This window comes from Pteropus vampyrus, unplaced genomic scaffold (genome assembly GCF_000151845.1).
Source record: "Pteropus vampyrus isolate Shadow unplaced genomic scaffold, Pvam_2.0 Scaffold2, whole genome shotgun sequence".
NCBI classification, from domain to species: domain Eukaryota; kingdom Metazoa; phylum Chordata; class Mammalia; order Chiroptera; family Pteropodidae; genus Pteropus; species Pteropus vampyrus.
Genome location: NW_011888783.1, coordinates 5,467,654 through 5,475,940, shown reverse-complemented (window position 1 = coordinate 5,475,940; position 8,287 = coordinate 5,467,654). Strand labels below are relative to the sequence as shown.

Genomic DNA, 8,287 nt, shown 5'->3' with positions numbered 1-8,287 from the left:
TTATTTCCTTTTTTAAAAATATTGTCAAATACTTTAAGTGATGGGTTTGCAGTAATAGAGAGCTAAACAACAAGCATGTTAGTATATTTTTGTGTATTTTTGTAACAATCAGCAATAGAATCGTTATTCTCAACATAAATAACAAGTGGTTGTCTGTCTTAGTCAACATTCCTTTAGTTCAAGTAAGAGAAACTTCTAACTGGCTTGAGCCGGAAAATTAATTTAAAAAATATTGGAAGGCTGCTGAGTCTCTATCTCAGTCCATATGCACCTATGATGAATGTGAAGAATTTTCAAATCGAAATCTGAGCATTTGCTATCGGTAGATTAAGGCATATTTTAATGGGAATGCCCTGCCAGGGCCTCTGCAGCCCTTCTCCCTGGCATCGCCCTTCTTCAGTTCCTGGGGCATGCCATAAATCTGATTTTAAATCTTATTCTATTTGGTTTTAGTGTTTTTAAAAACTTAGTTCTGACATCCTTGAGATTTTTATACTTTTAAGTCATTTTATAGAGCAATTCATATCAAAAGTCAATTGATAAAAATTAGAGAATAGCAAGTTGAAAGATTGTAAATACTGGAAGAAAATATAAAAATGATTAATCTTTAGCAATGTATGCAATGATTGGGAAAAGATGGTTATGGGGATTCATGCATCCCCATTTATCCATCCATGGTGGACATACTTTATAGCTATAATTTTTTCTATTTTTGGAAACTTCCAAGTCTTATGGAAAGGAAGCATAGAACTTAAAGAAAAGGTTATGAAATACCTTCAAGAAATTATTTTAGTGGCTAATTCAGGGGGAAGCTGGAGTGATAGAGAACACTTACTTAGAAGGAGGATGTAGGGTCTTATCTCTGAGAACCTGGGAGTTATATAAAAGTCCAAATGATTTTCAGTATTGAGTAAGGTGAGACAGAGTTTAGAAAAACTTCTGTTTAAAGATATCAGAGGCAAATGAATAAGAAATAAGTACATTATGTTACAAAATTTTCCATTTGTTCATACTCTTTGCAGTCTAATTTATTCTCATGCTCTGAAGTTGTCCAAGTGGAGCTGTAGTAGCATATTGAAAACTAATCTAGTGTTTCTCAAAGTAGAATCTATAGATATACTAGTGGTTTATTGATGTATTCTTGGGAGTCTAGAGATTTCTATCAGAATTTTTAAAAATTGTGTTAAAAAACACATATATGTAATTATGTAATGTAATTATTCCTTATTCCTGAATATTGGGCTACCATTTGATTTATTTTTATAATTATGTTGATACCAAGGGATCACCTAAAGTGGCATCATTTATTTCTTAGCAGTTGTTTATAAATTAATTGTTTAAAGGTGTTCACCAAATAAAAGGTTCAGGCTGTAATGAAGAACAAAAGGCATGCAGATTAAGGTAGCAGCCCAAACTGTGTTCTGGAGAGGACAAAGAAAAGCAGGGTTTCTAAAAGCAAAAAACCACAAAATGTAAATCTTTCAAATGCAAATGAAGGGTTGCTGGCTAAGTTAACGAGGATTGGTTGGTTCCAATATGCAAAGGACAGAAACTACAGGGAAGGAAGTTAAGTCCATATATGCCCATTTAGACGTTGTTGTTCCTGAATGTTTATGCCTCATCCTTGAGCTGAGTTTATTAACAGGTTTAACAACTTAGTAGCTCTGACAACTGAGGCACAACATGTATGTAAACCTTACTTCCTTAATACCATCTCCACTCTAAGTGACTCTTTTGGCAATGCTTATTCCATTTCATTTTCTCCATTATCAAAGGTCATGCACAAAAAAAGCAACTAGTATGGTCGTCAGATTAATGTTTTCAATGTAATTATTTTACTGTGTACTTGACTTGTGATAAAGAGGAAAATATAGTTAAAAGAGGATTCTGCCAAGTGTGAAGAGGCCTGATTTCTGGCCCTAACTTTAGCAATTCCTAACCAGTGAGGTTTGGGGAAAGTCAGTTAAGATTCTTGGACTTCAGTTGCCTTGTATTCAAAATAAGGGAGTTTGGCTAGAGTTAGATGATCCCTAAACTTAGTTCCTATTTCAAAAATTGTGATGCTGTATCTTTTTAAATGGAAAAAGCATCAGGGAGAAGAAAATTGATTCAGTTAAAAAGGTCTTTGGGGAAAATTTCCAGAGCCATCTTCTTCTAATTACAGTCAAGCAGTGAGATGTAAGAACCAAATATTTATTGAGTACCTTTTCTGCCTGACACTATTCCAGCTCCTGTAAATGTGACCGTGACTCTGCGAGTTCCATTATATAATTCCTTCTGGCAGTTGTAATTGCATTGAGTGTCCTAGGGCACAGAATGAGTAAGTATGGAGTCTGGAAAGGAATCTGGCTTGTCTGATTCTAAACCCCGGGTTCCACTGTAACACATTATATTTGCTAGCCTTGCAAAATGCTTTTTAAAAATTCCCTTTATCCATACATTTGCACATTCAACTTGAAATTTAGTAAATTAAATTCTGAGCAGCGTCTCATAAAACTTTAGTTAAAGTTCCTCTTATCCACTAAGGATCTCTTATATGAAGATACTCTTCCTTCTCCTGGCCGGTCTTCTCATACAGAGATTTTAAGAATTGTTTGTTGCGTTTTCCCTAGAGCCTTTACAGAAGTCTTCAATTCAGGGGCAAATATCTGAATGGAGCAAATGAACATGATCTGGTGGTGGAGGCAGGTTTCTTTTTTCTTTTTTAAAGGCATAACGAAGTGCAGAGATTCAGGCCGAGTTTAAAGAAATGAGAAAAAATAAAGGAAAAATGTTTACAGAGGTGTCCTCTGAGCAGCGGCAACAACTGTTATTAATGCTTTCTTGATAAAGGCTGTAAAGAGGGCATTCTAATCGTAGTCATGTGTGTGCTTCTTTTGACACTTTATTACTGTTAAGCAGCAGAGGTGTTTTAAAATTGTTAGGAAACACATAGAGATAAGGGAAGGAAAATAGTCCTGATCCAGGGCTTCAGGGACGAGGTTCAAAAGTAAACTCGGCTGGGGACCAGAGGTGGGGGTGTAGGGAACTGTGTTTTTGCTTCTGTCCGGGTTAAAAGCAGGGTAAGGTAAGGCCTCTCTTACTGCAGTCGGGTTTCTGTCACATTCCACTCCTCCCTACCCCCACCCTAACCCGCCCCCTTGGGTCTTGCGTGCTAGCGCCAGATACCAGGCCATAGTAAACGACTATCAGAGATTGAAGAAAGTCAGCGAGCTTGAACACTGGCGTCCGGTGTGGAAGTGTCCTAGGAGACCGCCAGAAGTGCGCCAGCCGGAGTCTGGGAGAGTTGCCTTCTGGCCGAGAGGGGGAGCCCCGCTTTCCCAGCGGGGAGCGATCCGGAGTCCCGAGCCTCCAGCCCTAGCCGCCACCAGCGCCAGTTTTGGCTCCAGCCTATTAGGAAGAGGAAGAAGAGAGAAACGAGGGCGAAGAGGGAGGGGTCCGGAGTCGGAGGGTCCCAAGTCCAGCACCACATTGACGTACAGAAACTTTCCCCATCCGCCACGGAAACGTCGCCGCGGCTCTGCTGGAGAGGAGATCTCCCGGCTCTGAGGACACCGCAGTTCTCCACGCCCCTGCCCCAAGCCTGACCCGACTGCATCAGTCAGTAAGGTACCGAGAGACTGCGATCTGTCTGGGGTCTTCCTTGGCTACCAGCCCAGCTTTCCGCCAGGTAGAGTGCAGTCTCTTTTAAAGTGACATTTTGAGAGGCGGCAGGCGGTGGTTAGCACCGCCGCGGGTGCTGGGGAGGGAGGGAGAGGGGCTGCGCGGCACCGCGGCGGCCGCCGGGCAGGTTGCAAAAATTAGGACAGTGAAAGGCTCCGGATGTCGTCCGGCACGAAAGAAGCTAAGACCTGTTGACGACTACTACGGCAGTGTTTCAGGGACGACAGGGGCGCCTCACGAGGTCGGGGACACAGCTGGCTCCGGACTCCTGGAGCCTCCTGTAGTCCTTTGTGGTAACTTTGGTCCCGCGGGGCAGGAGCCGGAGCGGAGCGGGAGGGCGCCCGTGGATCAGTAAGGCTGAGGGCGCGTGGATCGGCTGGACTGAGCAGGCAAGTCATCTCTGGGTCAACAGCAAGGCGACCCAGGGGCGAAACTTCTAGCGTAACCTCCCTTTTGTTGGCTCGGGGAGAGAGTGTGGGCATGGGGGCGGGGAGAAGCGAAGCTCGCAGGCGCGGTCGAGGATTCTTTAAAGCCCTGGGCTGGGAGGGCCCCAACTCTCGGGCGGCGCCCGCGTGGTTCCCTTTGGCTGGGTGGGTCGAGAAACTCCTGGCGCGCGCTGCATTAGAGGGGCGCACAGCGCGGCAGGATGATGAGTCCCTGGGCTCTTGGTCCGGTAGCCAAGCTCTCTTGCCTAGGTCCTTCTTCCTGTGGATTGACTAACTACATGGATCAGAACCCAGCGCGATCGGTTCTTCCCTGTGTCTCCTTGGCTGTTGCGCTGACTTCCCTGTGTGCGGGAGGGAACTCGGGGAAGGCTGGTTTTCTTGGAATGTGTTTACAATGTTGAATGGGACTTGAACAGGAAGCTGGATGCGGCAGCTTGAACTAGGGCACCAGGGCAGAGTAAAGAAGATGTAGCTGGTGTTGCGCTTAGCGAGTCCACTTAGTACATTGGACAAAGTACGAGTAAATGCAGGCTGGCAGTCAAGGTACCCCTTCCTGGGTCCTGGCAGTTTTTCCCAACTAAACTGTCCTTACTTTCACTTGCGTCAGACATTTACACGCACTGTTTCAGTTTGCTAGCTTGACAAAGTATAATGCAGTCAATTAGGAAGGATTTAATAAATTTATTTTGGGACCTGTTTTTTAAAATATGTTTAACCAACACTTGAAGATAACAGTTTTTGGAGAATATTGTAGTTTTGATACCATTTGATAATTTCTAGGACTAGTAGGAGACCGCCATGCTAATGTTTTTGTGTCTGTGTTATCAGATGAGTGATTAGGTAGGTGCTAAAGGCGCGGTAATGAGATAGAGTGAATATTGGGAGGTCAGAGTTGAAAAATTTTCAGCTTTGCAGATCACCTCATTTCTCTGCCAGTCTTACCCTCCTTCCCCCACATAAACAAGTAGCCTTGCTAGAAAACCCACCAATTGGGAGAGTGATGTCTCTGGCGACTACAAGCCTTGCTGGAAACAGCCAACAAGCTAAGGTACTGCCTTATTGCATAATTAAAAGGTCTCCTTGAGCTGTCCAGGAGTGTTTTCCAAGTTTTTATGACTGACAAGGAAAGAAGAGAAGAACCTGGCCAGATGCCATACTGGACTGAGCTCAGTAGCCAGGCATGAAAGAGAATGAAGGAGTTGCAGGGGGATAATTGGAAAGGAACTGTTGGTTGTTCTTGGGTTTAAACAAGGGGTTTCTTTTGCAGTGAAAATTCCTATGTGATTGACTAAGATCAGTCTTCTTGGCAAAAAAATAAACTAAGCATAGAGTGTAGTTGGATATGACAGGAGATTGAAAGAAGTGCTCCAAGAGTAGTCTGATCCTTATCTGTGTTGCAGTGGAATGAATAGCTGGGTGCCTGATGCTGCTCGTGCTAATCATATTTTGCATATGTTCACACTTTGCTATTTGCCTCCTCAAGGTGGACTAGGCTTGCTGCAGCTTCAGTCCCTTGGTCTTGACCTTCTTTGTTTTCATAGCCAGTAAGAACTAAAGACTTGGGCTTTGAGCAGGTGGTTTTCCACCTAAATTGAATAATTCAATTAGGTATTTCTCAAAAGGTACAGATTTGGGTCATGGAATTAAAGCGAAAAACGTTTCCAGCATGTCTTCCTTGTATTTGTCAAAAGTGATCCTGATAAACAGATCTTGCTCTTTCACTTGAAGAAGTAGAACTTGAGTGATCTCGGTATTTCACACATATTTGCCCAATACTAAAAGCCCTGCTGCTTTCTAAGTTCCAGACTAGCCAGGAACTCAGAGCTTTATCTGCAATTCAGATCCTACTTTTATGCATTAAAATTGTTCATGTGTCATATATCTACCTTTTTTTTTTTTTCCAGGGACATAGGTCTACTATTGTGTGTTTGGGCATTGAATGGTAAAAAAGCACTAACATGGTTTCTATTTCCTTTGGATGGGTGAGTTTGAGATTGTGAATTATCAGCTTGCTCTCTGAGGTTGATTTTGTGAATCACCCTTGGCAACATGTTTTCCCTGACTATGATTTCAGTTTTTCCACTTGCAAAGTAAAGAAACTTTCCTTTATATAATTACAACGTTTAATGTGAGCATTAAAGAGATGAAATTATGTTAATATGTTTTTAGCCATAAAGGTCATAGGGTTTCTCAGTTGATTTACTTGAGATTATAGCGGTAACATAGTAATATTTATATCTAGAACACACATATAGTAGTGATATATCTGTATTTAATTTATAAAAATTACTGCTTTTTCATTTTAATCATAGTTGTAGTTTAATCATAAACTTTAATTTTTGAGACTATGAGGTGAGATTTTGTTATGGTTAAAGCCGAGTCATCTAGAGAAAAGAACAATCAGCAAATTCATTTATTTTTATTTCAGTTTATATTTATACTTAGGACTGGTTGTTTTTGAGTTCAGCTCAAGTTTGTCATTATGAGAAGTTACCAGATATATTTGCAGAATTTGGCTCCCTTCTTGGAAGTAACACTTGAGAGACTAAAATACATTTAGGATGTACAAACAAACTTTCTTTTCCCGGTGGCCACAATGACTTCCATAAGAGTTTACACAGTAGATTTAAGAGCCATTGATTAATTGATTCAACCATTATTTGTTGCATACTTTTTATGTCCCAGAAACCATCAGCCTTGAATTCAATCTCAGCACTGCACTTCTGAACACTTTGATTTCGTGCATATATTTTACTTCTTACACATTTTACCAACATATAATTTATTGTCATCTGTAATGTATGAACTGGTTAAGTGTTGATCCATGCATGATGATAGTGAAATATTTAATTTTTCATTTGACATGTCAATTAAACTATTTCTGTAGCTTAATGTACTATGCTGTACTCATGGATATTTAACTTAACTCCTTCTCAGGTGTATAAATCAATGTGTTAGAGAAAGAAAACAGAATAAATATAGTAGTCTTCCTTCATCCGTGGGGGATAAATTCCAAGACACCCAGTGGATGCCTGAAACCCCATATAGTATTGAACCCTATATATACTATGTTTTTACCTATACATCCCTGCTTATGATAAAGTTATTTTATAAATTAGGCACAGTAAGAGATTAACAACAATATATTAGTTATTGTAAAATTGAACAATTATTATAATATACTGTAATAAAAGTTATGTAATGTGGTCTCCCTCTCTCTTTCTCAAAATATCTGGAATTTTCCATTTAATATTTTCAGACTGTGGTGAACTGAGGGTAAATAAAACAGCAGAAAATGAAACCACGGATAAGGGGAACTACTATTCAGGTAAATAGTTTAAAGAATAAAATATTTTAGTAAAATACTTAATTACAACTTTTATCTTTAGACTTCACCTTATCATTAATAGTGAATTTACAAAAAGTAGGTGTATACAGGAAATAATAGTTGAATTTATGGTCATATTAACAAAATAGATAATTTTTTGAATAAGTCAAAGAACAAGTGACTGTTCAAGGATGTATTAGAGTAATCTTAATATAAAATATCCAATCTTGCTTTTAACTTTAAGTTAAAAATCTTAAAACCTTAATTTCCATTGCTGAATGTTAGGTAATTTTTATTTAAATTTTGCTTAGCAGAACTCTTTGTGACCCATTCTGCAAAATTGCAATTTGTTTTCTAAAACCTCTAAAGGAAAAAAAAAGTTACTTTATTTGAATGTAATAATGAATTCAAAAGTAATTTCAGGAACCAACTGCATGGCTGCCATGAGCCCTGGTCTCTAAACATGTTAGAGGCTAGTAGATCTAATGATCTAATAGTGTGTGTCTTAATGCATTTAGAGATCAGGAAACTTAAACTTGTTTCTGCGGGAGCTTAAATATATTCAGATTGGAAGAGGAAAAACAGTATAAACTTTCAACAGAGAAATTGCATTGTTTCCAAACAGGAGAGCTATGAAATTGAAATTAAGCCTTTATTTTCATAGATAATGGCTAAAAGTCAGTGTCTCAGAGTTAGGCTTAGAAAACAGTGCTTATACTTTTTTTAAGTTCTGTTATTTGCTAGTTTTATGTTTGTTTTATGCTAAGAAAGTATTTTCAGCCACCCTAATAATGCTTTCATGGGAAGACAGTTAATCGAATCAAATATTGTACAGGAGAAAAAAATCTTA

The 8,287-nt window shown here is 39.6% G+C and overlaps 1 protein-coding gene across 11 annotated transcripts in view; it reads left to right on the top strand.

The window, feature by feature from the left end:
- The first annotated feature begins 3,135 nt into the window (after nucleotides 1-3,135).
- GULP1 (GULP, engulfment adaptor PTB domain containing 1) overlaps nucleotides 3,136-8,287 on the top strand; it is a 204,863-nt gene continuing 199,711 nt past the window's right edge. For 4 of the 11 annotated variants that reach the window (XM_023528972.1, XM_023528955.1, XM_011356338.2 and 1 more), the window contains exon 1: nucleotides 3,166-3,670. The gene's annotated coding sequence lies outside the window, so the exon portion shown is untranslated. Of the gene's footprint in view, nucleotides 3,671-8,287 lie in introns of all 11 variants that reach the window. The other 7 variants (XM_011356385.2, XM_023528999.1, XM_023529005.1 and 4 more) reach the window with 6 other exon arrangements.